Source organism: Oncorhynchus gorbuscha, linkage group LG03 (assembly GCF_021184085.1).
Source record: "Oncorhynchus gorbuscha isolate QuinsamMale2020 ecotype Even-year linkage group LG03, OgorEven_v1.0, whole genome shotgun sequence".
Taxonomy (NCBI): Eukaryota; Metazoa; Chordata; class Actinopteri; order Salmoniformes; family Salmonidae; genus Oncorhynchus; species Oncorhynchus gorbuscha.
The window spans coordinates 19,310,515-19,323,481 of record NC_060175.1 but is presented as its reverse complement, the minus strand read 5'-3'; the positions used below and the strand labels follow the sequence as shown (position 1 = coordinate 19,323,481).

The window sequence follows — 12,967 nt, the reverse complement described above, 5'->3', positions numbered from 1 at the left end:
ACAAGAAGAGAGGAGGAGGGGTGGAGGAAAGGGAGGAACCTAGGAACGAGGAGAGGGAAAAAAATGGTAGTGGGACTTCATAAGGCTGATGGGTAAAGAGATGGGCCGGGTCAAGTTTGTGTGTTAGGAGACTGTCCTGGGGTGTGTGTAAAATGGATTTAAATGGATTTGGCAAAGGTGTATGTAAACTTCCGACTTCAACTGTATCTATACACCTTTGCCAAATACATTTAAATTCAGTTTCACACACACCCCAGGACAGTCTCCTAACACAAAAACTTGACCCGGCCCATCTCCTCTCTTTTTCTCTCCTCTCTTCTGCAGTCCCTCCTGCAGCAAAGCACCCCCACAACATGATGCTGCCACCCCGTGCTTCAAGGTTGGGATGGTGTTCTTCGGCTTGCAAGCCTCTCCCTTTTCCCTCCAAACATAACGATGGTCATTATGCCCAAACAGTTCTATTTTTTTTTCATCAGACCAGAGGACATTTCTCCATTTGCAGTTGCAGACCACAGTCTGGCTTTTTTATGGAACTATCGGAGCAGTGGCTTCTTCCTTGGTGAGTGGCCTTTCAGATGATGTTGCTATATGACTCGTTTTACTGTGGATATAGATACTTTTGAACCTGTTTCCTCCAGCATCTTTACAAGGTCCTTTGCTGTTGTTCTGGGATTGATTTGCACTTTTCGCCCCAAAGTACATTCATCTCTAGGAAACAGAATGTGTCTCCTTCGTGAGCGGTATGACGGCTGCGTGGTCCCATGGTGTTTACACTTGCGTACTATTGTTTGTATTGTTGGTACCTTGAGGTGTTTGGAAATTGCTCCCAAGAATGAACCAGACTTGTGGAGGTCTACAACTTTTTTTCTGAGGTCTTGCCTGATTACTTTTGTAATCCCATGATGTCAAGCAAAGAAGCACTGAGTTTGAAGGTAGGCCTTGAATTACATCCACAGGTACACCTCCAATGGACCCAAATGATGTCAATTAGCCTATCAGAAGCTTCTAAAGCCATGACATAATTTTCTGGAATTTTCCAAGCTGTTAAGGCAGTCAATTTAGTGTATGTAAAAACTTCTGACCCACTGGAATTTAAAAAAATCTGCCTGTAAACAATTGTTGGAAAAATGACTTGTGTCATGCCGAAAGTAGACGTCCTAACCGACTTGCCAAAAACATAGTTTGTTAACAAGAAATTTGTGGAGTGGTTGAAAAACGAGTTTTAAAACGAGTTTTAATGACTCCAATCTAAGTGTATGCAAACTACCGACTTCAACTGTATATACAGTGCCTTGCGAAAGTATTCGGCCCCCTTGAACTTTGCAACCTTTTGCCACATTTCAGGCTTCAAACATAAAGATATAAAACTGTATTTTTTTGTGAAGAATCAACAACATGTGGGACATAATCATGAAGTGGAACGACATTTATTGGATATTTCAAACTTTTTTAACAAATCAAAAACGGAAAAATTGGGCGTGCAAAATTATTCAGCCCCCTTAAGTTAATACTTTGTAGCGCCACCTTTTGCTGTGATTACAGCTGTAAGTCGCTTGTGGTATGTCTCTATCAGTTTTGCACACCGAGAGACTGACATTTTTTCCCATTCCTCCTTGCAAAACAGCTCGAGCTCAGTGAGGTTGGATAAAAGCGTCTGCTAAATGGCATATATATATATGGAGAATACTTTCGCAAGGCACTGTATATATATAACAAAATTGATCAGAAATACAGTGTAGACAATGACTATTGAAGCTGGAAACGGCAGATTTTTTTATGGAATATCTACATAGGCGTACAGAGGCATATTATTAGCAACCATCACTCCTGTGTTCCAATGGCACGTTGTGTTAGCTAATCCAAGTTTATAATTTTAAAAGGTTAATTGATCATTAGAAAACCCTTTGGAATTTTGATAGCACAGCTGAAAACTGTTGTGCTGATAAAATAAGCAATACAAATTTCTTTAAACTAGTTGAGTATCTGGAGCACTAGCATTTGTGGGTTCGATTACAGGCTCCAAAAAGCCAGAAACAAAGCACTTTCTTCTATTCTTGTTCTGAGAAATGAAGGCTATTCCTTGGGAGAAATTGTCAAGAAACAGAAGATCTCGTACAACGCTGTGTACTCCCTTCACAGAATAGCACAAACTGGCTCTAACCAGAGTAGATAGATGGGGGAAGTCCCGGTGCACAACTGAGCAAGAGGACAAGTACACCAGTTTCAACGTCAACAGTGAAGAGGCGACTAGTGGATGCTGAACAATCCTCCACCAAATTTCACAGTGGGTGCGAGACACTGTGGCTTGTAGACCTCTCTAGGTCTCGCACCCACTGTGAAATATGGTGGAGGATCAGTGATGATCTGGGGGTGCATGAATCAAGCCAAGGACGCATGAATCAAGCCACGTACAAGGTTGTTCTGACAATGTTCCCCGACTCTGAGGATTGTTTGTTTCCAGCAGAACAATGCTCCATGCCACACAGCCAGGTCAATCAAGGTGTGGATGGAGGACCATCAGATCAAGACCCTGTCATGGCCAGCCCAATCTCCAGACATGAACTCCATTGAACACCTCTGGAATGTGATCAAGAGGAAGATGGATGGTCACAAGCCATCAAACAAAGCCGAGCTGCTTGAATTTCTGCATCAGAAGTGGTACCAAGTCACCAAACATCAATGTGAATGACTGGTGGAGAGCATGCCAAGATGCATGAAAGCTGGGATTGAAAATCAGGGTTATAATCTGAACTCTTCCTCAATTAAAACATTAGTATTGTGTTGTTTAAAAATGAATATGAAAATTTTTCTTTGCATTATTCAAGGTCTTACAACACTGCATATTTTTCATTATTTTGACCAGTTGTCATTTTAAGCAAATAAATGCTCTAAATGACAATATTTGTATTTTGTTGTCAGTAGTTAATAGAATTAAAACAAAATGTTAATTTAACCCAAACACATACCCATAAATAGTAAAACCAGAGAAACGGATCATTTTGCAATGGTCTCTTCATTTTTCAAGAGCTGTATGTGTGTGTGTGATAAATCATGCCATTTCCTCTACCTCATTTTACATTGCCAAGCACTGGGATGGGAGAACTGCTGTCAGAAAACGCATGTCAACACACACACGCAGAAGCACACAAAAAAAGACATATGCACGCACACATACAAAAACAAACTCTCTCACTTTCTCTCCTCCCACCCACCATCACCTGAAGGGTTAGGGTTATATTCTAGCCTGAAGGGTTAGGGTTATATTCTAGCCTGAAGGGTTAGGGTTATGTTCTAGCCTGAAGGGTTAGGGTTATGCTCTAGCCTGAAGGGTTAGGGTTATAATCTAGCCTGAAGGGTTAGGGTTATGTTCTAGCATGAAGGGCTAGGGTTATAATCTAGCCTGAAGGGTTGGGGTTATATTCTAGCATGAAGGGTTAGGGTTATAATCTAGCCTGAAGGGTTAGGGTTATGTTCTAGCATGAAGGGTTAGGGTTAAATTCTAGCCTGAAGGGTTAGGGTTATGATCTAGCCTGAAGGGTTAGGGTTATATTCTAGCATGAAGGGTTAGGGTTATATTCTAGCATTAAGGGTTAGGGTTATATTCTAGCATGAAGGGTTAGGGTTATATTCTAGCCTGAAGGTTTAGGGTTATATTCTAGCATGAAGGGTTAGGGTTATATTCTAGCATGAAGGGTCAGGGTTAAATTCTAGCCTGAAGGGTCAGGGCTGGGTTAAATTCTAGCCTGAAGGGTCAGGGCTGGGTTAAATTCTAGCATGAAGGGTAAGAGCTTGGGTTAAATTCTAGCCTGAAGGGTTAGAGCTATGGTTATATTCTAGCCTGAAGGGTTAGAGCTATGGTTAAATTCTAGCATGAAGGCTCGGGCTGGGTTAAATTCTAGCATGAAGGGTCGGGGCTGGGTTCAATTCTAGCCTGAAGGGTTAGAGCTATGGTTATATTCTAGCCTGAAGGGTTAGAGCTATGGTTAAATTCTAGCATGAAGGGTCGGGGCTGGGTTAAATTCTAGCATGAAGGGTCGGGGCTGGGTTAAATTCTGGCCTGAAGGGTTAGAGCTTGGGTTAAATTCTAGCCTGAAGGGTTAGAGCTATGGTTAAATTCTAGCATTTAGGGTCGGGGCTGGGTTAAATTCTAGCATGAAGGGTCGGGGCTGGGTTAAATTCTAGCCTGAAGGGTTAGAGCTATGGTTATATTCTAGCCTGAAGGGTTAGAGCTATGGTTATATTCGAGCCTGAAGGGTTAGAGCTATGGTTATATTCTAGCCTGAAGGGTTAGGGTTAAATTCTAGCCTGAAGGGTTAGGGCTGGGTTAAAATCTAGCCTGAAAGGTTAGGGCTGGGTTAAATTCTAGCATGAAGGGTTAGGGTTATATTCTAGCCTGAAGGGTTAGGGTTAAATTCTAGCATGAAGGGTTAGGGCTGGGTTATAATCTAGCATGAAGGGTTAGGGTTAAATTCTAACATGAAGGGTCAGGGCTGGGTTAAATTCTAGCCTGAAGGGTTAGGGCTGGGTTAAATTCTAGCATGGTCGGGGCTGGGTTAAATTCTAGCATGAAGGGTTAGGGTTATATTCTAGCCTGAAGGGTTAGGGTTATGTTCTAGCATGAAGGGTTAGGGTTATATTCTAGCATTAAGGGTTAGGGTTATATTCTAGCATGAAGGGTTAGGGTTATATTCTAGCCTGAAGGGTTAGGGTTAAATTCTAGCCTGAAGGGTTAGGGTTATAATCTAGCCTGAAGGGTTAGGGTTCAATTCTAGCCTGAAGGGTTAGGGTTCAATTCTAGCCTGAAGGGTTAGAGCTATGGTTATATTCTAGCCTGAAGGGTTAGAGCTATGGTTATATGGTTATATTCTAGCCTGAAGGGTTAGAGCTATGGTTATAATCTAGCCTGAACGGTTAGAGCTATGGTTATATTATAGCCTGAAGGGTTAGGGTTAAATTCTAGCCTGAAGGGTTAGGGCTGGGTTAAAATCTAGCCTGAAGGGTTAGGGCTGGGTCAAACTCTAGCATGAAGGGTCAGGGCTGGGTTAAATTCTAGCATGAAGGGTTAGGGCTGGGTTATAATCTAGCATGAAGGGTTAGGGTTAAATTCTAGCCTGAAGGGTCAACGCTGGGTTAAATTCTAGCATGAAGGGTTAGGGCTGGGTTAAATTCTAGCATGAAGGGTTAGAGCTTGGGTTAAATTCGAGCCTGAAGGGTTAGAGCTATGGTTATATTCTAGCCTGAAGGGTTACGGTTAAATTCTAGCATAAAGGGTTAAGGTTATATTCTAGCCTGAAGGGTTAGGGTTATAATCTAACCTGAAGGGTTAGGGATAGGGTTATATTCTAGCATAAAGGGTTAGGGTTATAATCTAGCCTGAAGGGTTAGGGATAGTGTTATATTCTAGCATGAAGGGTTAGGGTTATAATCTAGTCTGAAGGGTTAGGGATAGGGTTATATTCTAGCATGAAGGGTTAGGGTTATAATCTAGCCTGAAGGATTAGCGATAGTGTTATATTCTAGCATGAAGGGTTAGGGTTATAATCTAGCCTGAAGGGTTAGGGCTAGGGTTAAATTCTAGCATGAAGGGTTAGGGCTAGGTTATATTCGAGCCTGAAGGGTTAGAGCTATGGTTATATTCTAGCCTGAAGGGTTAGGGTTAAATTCTAGCCTGAAGGGTTAGGGCTGGGTTAAAATCTAGCCTGAAGGGTTAGGGTTATAATCTAGCCTGAAGGGTTAGGGATAGGGTTATATTCTAGCATGAAGGGTTAGGGTTATAATCTAGCCTGAAGGGTTAGGGATAGTGTTATATTCTAGCATGAAGGGTTAGGGTTATAATCTAGCCTGAAGGGTTAGGGCTAGGGTTAAATTCTAGCATGAAGGGTTAGGGCTGGGTTATATTCGAGCCTGAAGGGTTACAGCTATGGTTATATTCTAGCCTGAAGGGTTAGGGTTAAATTCTAGCCTGAAGGGTTAGGGCTGGGTTAAAATCTAGCCTGAAGGGTTAGGACTGGGTTAAATTCTAGCATGAAGGGTTAGGGTTATATTCTAGCCTGAAGGGTTAGGGTTAAATTCTAGCATGGAGGGTTAGGGCTGGGTTATAATCTAGCATGAAGGGTTAGGGTTAAATTATAACCTGAAGGGTCAGGGCTGGGTTAAATTCTAGCCTGAAGGGTTAGGGCTGGGTTAAATTCTAGCATGAATGGTTAGATCTATGGTTATATTCTAGCCTGAAGGGTTAAGGCTGGGATAAAATCTAGCCTGAAGGGTTAGGGCTGGGTTAAAATCTAGCATGGTCGGGGCTGGGTTAAATTCTAGCATGAAGGGTTAGGGTTATATTCTAGCCTGAAGGGTTAGGGTTATGTTCTAGCATGAAGGGTTAGGGTTATATTCTAGCATGAAGGGTTAGGGTTATAATCTAGCATGAAGGGTTAGGGTTAAATTCTAGCCTGAAGGGTTAGGGTTATAATCTAGCCTGAAGGGTTAGGGTTCAATTCTAGCCTGAAGGGTTAAAGCTATGGTTATATTCTAGCCTGAAGGGTTAGAGCTATGGTTATATGGTTATATTCTAGCCTGAAGGGTTAGAGCTATGGTTATATTCTAGCCTGAAGGGTTAGAGCTATGGTTATATTCTAGCCTGAAGGGTTAGAGCTTGGGTTAAATTCGAGCCTGAAGGGTTAGAGCTATGGTTATATTCTAGCCTGAAGGGTTAGGGTTAAATTCTAGCCTGAAGGGTTAGGGCTGGGTTAAAATCTAACCTGAAGGGTTAGGGCTGGGTTAAAATCTAGCATGAAGGGTCAGGGCTGGGTTAAATTCTAGCATGAAGGGTTAGGGCTGGGTTATAATCTAGCATGAAGGGTTAGGGTTAAATTCTAGCCTGAAGGGTCAACGCTGGGTTAAATTCTAGCATGAAGGGTTAGGGCTGGGTTAAATTCTAGCATGAAGGGTTAGAGCTTGGGTTAAATTCGAGCCTGAAGGGTTAGAGCTATGGTTATATTCTAGCCTGAAGGGTTACGGTTAAATTCTAGCATGAAGGGTTAGGGTTATAATCTAACCTGAAGGGTTAGGGATAGGGTTATATTCTAGCATGAAGGGTTAGGGTTATAATCTAGCCTGAAGGGTTGGGGATAGTGTTATATTCTAGCATGAAGGGTTAGGGTTATAATCTAGCCTGAAGGGTTAGGGATAGGGTTATATTCTAGCATGAAGGGTTAGGGATAGTGTTATATTCTAGCATGAAGGGTTAGGGTTAAAATCTAGCCTGAAGGGTTAGGGCTAGGGTTAAATTCTAGCATGAAGGGTTAGGGCTGGGTTATATTCTAGCATGAAGGGTTAGGGTTATAATCTAGCCTGAAGTGTTAGAGCTTGGGTTATATTCTAGCATCAAGGGTTAGGGTTATATTCTAGCCTGAAGGGTTAGGGTTATGTTCTAGCATGAAGGGTTAGGGTTATATTCTAGCATGAAGGGTTAGGGTTATAATCTAGCATGAAGGGTTAGGGTTAAATTCTAGCCTGAAGGGTTAGGGTTATAATCTAGCCTGAAGGGTTAGGGTTATATTCTAGCATGAAGGGTTAGGGTTATATTCTAGCATGAAGGGTTAGGGTTATATTCTAGCCTGAAGGGTTAGGGCTGGGGTAAATTATAGCCTGAAGGGTTAGAGCTATGGTTATATTCTAGCCTGAAGGGTTAGAGCTATGGTTATATTCTAGCCTGAAGGGTTAGAGCTATGGTTATATTCTAGCCTGAAGGGTTAGAGCTATGGTTATATTCTAGCCTGAAGGGTTAGGGCTGGGTTAAATTCTAGCATGAAGGGTTAGAGCTATGGTTACATTCTAGCCTGAAGGGTTAGGGCTGGGTTAAAATCTAGCCTGAAGGGTTAGGGCTGGGTTAAATTCTAGCATGAAGGGTTAGGGCTGGGTTAAATTCTAGCATGAAGGGTCAGGGCTGGGTTAAATTCCAGCATGAAGGGTTAGGGCTGGGTTATAATCTAGCATGAAGGGTTAGGGTTAAATTCTAGCCTGAAGGGTCAGGGCTGAGTTAAATTCTAGCATGAAGGGTTAGGGCTGGGTTAAATTATAGCATGAAGGGTTAGAGCTTGGGTTAAATTCGAGCCTGAAGGGTTAGAGCTATGGTTATATTCTAGCCTGGAGGGTTAGGGTTAAATTCTAGCATGAAGGGTTAAGGTTATATTCTAGCCTGAAGGTTTAGGGTTATAATCTAACCTGAAGGGTTTGGGATAGAGTTATATTCTAGCATGAAGGGTTAGGGTTATAATCTAGCCTGAAGGGTTATGGCTAGGGTTAAATTCTAGCATGAAGGGTTAGGGCTAGGGTTAAATTCTAGCATGAAGGGTTTGGGCTGGGTTAAAATCTAGCCTGAAGGGTTAGGGTTATAATCTAGCATGAAGGGTTAGGGTTAGGGTTATATTCTAGCATGAAGGGTTAGGATTTTATTCTAGCCTGAAGGGTTAGGGTTATGTTCTAGCATGAAGGGTTAGGGTTATATTCTAGCATGAAGGGTTAGGGTTATAATCTAGCATGAAGGGTTAGGGTTCAATTCTATCCTGAAGGTTTAGGGTTATAATCTAGTCTGAAGGGTTAGGGTTATATTCTAGCATGAAGGGTTAGGGTTATATTCTAGCATGAAGGGCTAGGGTTATATTCTAGCATGAAGGGTTAGGCTTATAATCTAGCCTGAAGGGTTAGAGCTATGGTTATATTCTAGCCTGAAGGGTTAGAGCTATGGTTATATTCTAGCCTGAAGGGTTAGAGCTATGGTTATATTCTAGCCTGAAGGGTTAGAGCTATGGTTATATTCTAGCCTGAAGGGTTAGAGCTATGGTTATATTCTAGCCTGAAGGGTCAGGGCTGGGTTAAATTATAGCCTGAAGGGTTAGGGCTGGGTTATATTCTAGCATGAAGGGTTAGAGCTTGGGTTAAATTCTAGCATGAAGGGTTCGGGCTGGGTTATATTCTAGCCTGAAGGGTTAGAGTTTGGGTTAAATTCTAGCATGAAGGGTTAGGGTTATATTCTAGCCTGAAGGGTTAGTACTTGGGTGAAATTCTAGCATGAAGGGTTAGGGCTGGGTTATATTCTAGCCTGAAGGGTTAGGGCTAGGGTTATAATCTAGCATGAAGGGTTAGGGCGAGGGTTAAATTCTAGCATGAAGGGTTAGGGCTAGGGTTATAATCTAGCATGAAGGGTTAGGGCTGGGTTATATTCTAGCCTGAAGGGTTAGAGCTTGGGTTAAATTCTAACATGAAGGGTTAGGGCTGGGTTATATTCTAGCCTGAAGGGTTAGAGCTTGGGTTAAATTCTAGCATGAAGGGTTCGGGCTGGGTTATATTCTAGCCTGAAGGGTTAGAGTTTGGGTTAAATTCTAGCATGAAGGGTTAGGGTTATATTCTAGCCTGAAGGGTTAGTACTTGGGTGAAATTCTAGCATGAAGGGTTAGGGCTGGGTTATATTCTAGCCTGAAGGGTTAGGGCTAGGGTTATAATCTAGCATGAAGGGTTAGGGCGAGGGTTAAATTCTAGCATGAAGGGTTAGGGCTAGGGTTATAATCTAGCATGAAGGGTTAGGGCTGGGTTATATTCTAGCCTGAAGGGTTAGAGCTTGGGTTAAATTCTAACATGAAGGGTTAGGGCTGGGTTATATTCTAGCCTGAAGGGTTAGAGCTTGGGTTAAATTCTAGCCTGAAGGGTTAGAGCTATGGTTATATTCTAGCCTGAAGGGTTAGAGCGTGGGTTAAATTCTAGCCTGAATGGTTAGAGCTATGGTTATATTCTAGCCTGAAGGGTTAGGGTTAAATTCTAGCATGAAGGGTTAAGGTTATATTCTAGCCTGAAGGGTTAGGGTTATAATCTATCCTGAAGGGTTAGGGATAGGGTTATATTCTAGCATGAAGGGTTAGGGTTATAATCTAGCCTGAAGGGTTAGGGCTAGGGTTAAATTCTAGCATGAAGGGTTAGGGCTAGGGTTAAATTCTAGCATGAAGGGTTTGGGCTGGGTTATATTATTGCCTGAAGGGTTAGGGTTCAATTCTAACATGAAGGGTTAAGGTTATATTCTAGCCTGAAGGGTTAGGGTTATAATCTAGCCTGAAGGGTTAGGGATAGGGTTATTTTCTAGCCTGAAGGGTTAGGGCTAGGGTTAAACTCTAGCATGAAGGGTTAGGGCTAGGGTTTAATTCTAGCATGAAGGGTTTGGGCTGGGTTATATTCTAGCCTGAAGGGTTAGAGCTTGGGTTAAATTCTAGCATGAAGGGTTAGGGTTAAATTCTAGCATGAAGGGTTAAGGTCATATTCTAGCCTGAAGGGTTAGGGTTATAATCTAGCCTGAAGGGTTAGGGATAGGGTTATATTCTAGCATGAAGGGTTAGGGTTATAATCTAGCCTGAAGGATTAGGGCTGGGTTATATTCTAGCCTGAAGGATTAGGGCTGGGTTATATTCTAGCCTGAAGGGTTAGAGCTTGGGTTAAATTCTAGCATGAAGGGTTAGGGTTATAATCTAGCCTGAAGGGTTAGGGTTATAATCTAGCCTGAAGGGTTAGAGCTTGGGTTATATTCTAGCATGAAGGGATATGGTTATAATCTAGCCTGAAAGGTTAGGGTTATAATCTAGCCTGAAGGGTTAGGGATAAGGTTAAATTCTAGCATGAAGGGTTAGGGCTGGGTTAAATTCGAGCATGAAGCGTTAGGGCTAGGGTTCAATTCTAGCATGAAGGGTTAGGGCTGGGTTATATTCTAGCCTGAAGGGTTGGGGTTAGGGTAATAATCTAGCCTGAAGGGTTAGGGCTCGGGTTAAATTCTAGCCTGAAGGGTTAGAGCTTGGGTTATATTCTAGCCTGAAGGGTTAGGGTTAAATTCTAGCATGAAGGGTTAGGGCTGGGTTATATTCTAGCCTGAAGGGTTAGGGCTAAGGTTAAATTCTAGCCTGAAGGGTTAGGGCTGGGTTATATTCTAGCCTGAAGGGTTAGGGCTAAGGTTAAATTCTAGCATGAAGGGTTAGGGTTGGGTTAAATTCGAGCATGAAGGGTTAGGGCTAGGGTTCAATTCTAGCATGAAGGGTTAGGGCTGGGTTATATTCTAGCCTGAAGGGTTAGGGTTAGGGTAATAATCTAGCCTGAAGGGTTAGGGCTCGGGTTAAATTCTAGCCTGAAGGGTTAGGGCTGGGTTATATTCTAGCATGCAGGGTTATGGTTAGGGTTATAATCTAGCCTGAAGGGTTAGGGCTGGGTTATATTCCAGCCTGAAGGGTTAGAGCTTGGGTTCTATTCTAGCATGAAGGGTTAGGGTTAGGGTTATATTCTAGCATGAAGGGTTAGGGTTATATTCTAGCCTGAAGGGTTAGGGTTATAATCTAGCCTGAAGGGTTAGGGCTAGGGTTAAATTCTAGCATGAAGGGTTAGGGCTAGGGTTTAATTCTAGCATGAAGGGTTAGGGTTAAATTATAGCATGAAGGGTTAAGGTCATATTCTAGCCTGAAGGGTTAGGGTTATAATCTAGCCTGAAGGGTTAGGGATAGGGTTATATTCTAGCATGAAGGGTTAGGGTTATAATCTAGCCTGAAGGATTAGGGCTGGGTTATATTCTAGCCTGAAGGATTAGGGCTGGGTTATATTCTAGCCTGAAGGGTTAGAGCTTGGGTTAAATTCTAGCATGAAGGGTTAGGGTTATAATCTAGACTGAAAGGTTAGAACTTGGGTTATATTCTAGCATGAAGGGTTAAGGTCATATTCTAGCCTGAAGGGTTAGGGTTATAATCTAGCCTGAAGGGTTAGAGCTTGGGTTATATTCTAGCATGAAGGGATATGGTTATAATCTAGCCTGAAAGGTTAGGGTTATAATCTAGCCTGAAGGGTTAGGGATAAGGTTAAATTCTAGCATGAAGGGTTAGGGCTGGGTTAAATTCGAGCATGAAGCGTTAGGGCTAGGGTTCAATTCTAGCATGAAGGGTTAGGGCTGGGTTATATTCTAGCCTGAAGGGTTGGGGTTAGGGTAATAATCTAGCCTGAAGGGTTAGGGCTCGGGTTAAATTCTAGCCTGAAGGGTTAGAGCTTGGGTTATATTCTAGCCTGAAGGGTTAGGGTTAAATTCTAGCATGAAGGGTTAGGGCTGGGTTATATTCTAGCCTGAAGGGTTAGGGCTAAGGTTAAATTCTAGCATGAAGGGTTAGGGCTGGGTTATATTCTAGCCTGAAGAGTTAGGGCTAAGGTTAAATTCTAGCATGAAGGGTTAGGGCTGGGTTAAATTCGAGCATGAAGGGTTAGGGCTAGGGTTCAATTCTAGCATGAAGGGTTAGGGCTGGGTAATATTCTAGCCTGAAGGGTTAGGGTTAGGGTAATAATCTAGCCTGAAGGGTTAGGGCTCGGGTTAAATTCTAGCCTGAAGGGTTAGGGCTGGGTTATATTCTAGCATGCAGGGTTATGGTTAGGGTTATAATCTAGCCTGAAGGGTTAGGGCTGGGTTATATTCCAGCCTGAAGGGTTAGAGCTTGGGTTCTATTCTAGCATGAAGGGTTAGGGTTAGGGTTATATTCTAGCATGAAGGGTTAGGGTTATATTCTAGCCTGAAGGGTTAGGGTTATAATCTAGCCTGAAGGGTTAGGGATAGGGTTATATTCTATCATGAAGGGTTAGGGTTATAATCTAGCCTGAAGGGTTAGGGCTAGGGTTAAATTCTAGCATGAAGGAATAGGGCTGGGTTATATTGTAGCCTGAAGGGTTAGAGCTTGGGTTAAATTCTAGCATGAAGGGTTAGGGTTATAATCTAGCCTGAAGGGTTAGATCTTGGGTTATATTCTAGCATGAAGGGTTAGGGTTATAATCTAGCCTGAAGGGTTAGGGCTAGGGTTAAATTCTAGCATGAAGGGTTAGGGCTAGGGTTTAATTCTAGCATGAAGGGTTTGGGCTGGGTTATATTCTAGCCTGAAGGGTTAGAGCTTGGGTTAAATTCTAGCATGAAGGG

The 12,967-nt window shown here is 42.6% G+C and overlaps 1 protein-coding gene across 5 annotated transcripts in view; it reads right to left on the bottom strand.

The window, feature by feature from the left end:
* Positions 1-12,967, bottom strand: part of LOC124027397 (plexin-A1-like) — a 404,375-nt gene that overhangs the window by 185,076 nt on the left and 206,332 nt on the right. The window lies entirely within an intron of this gene.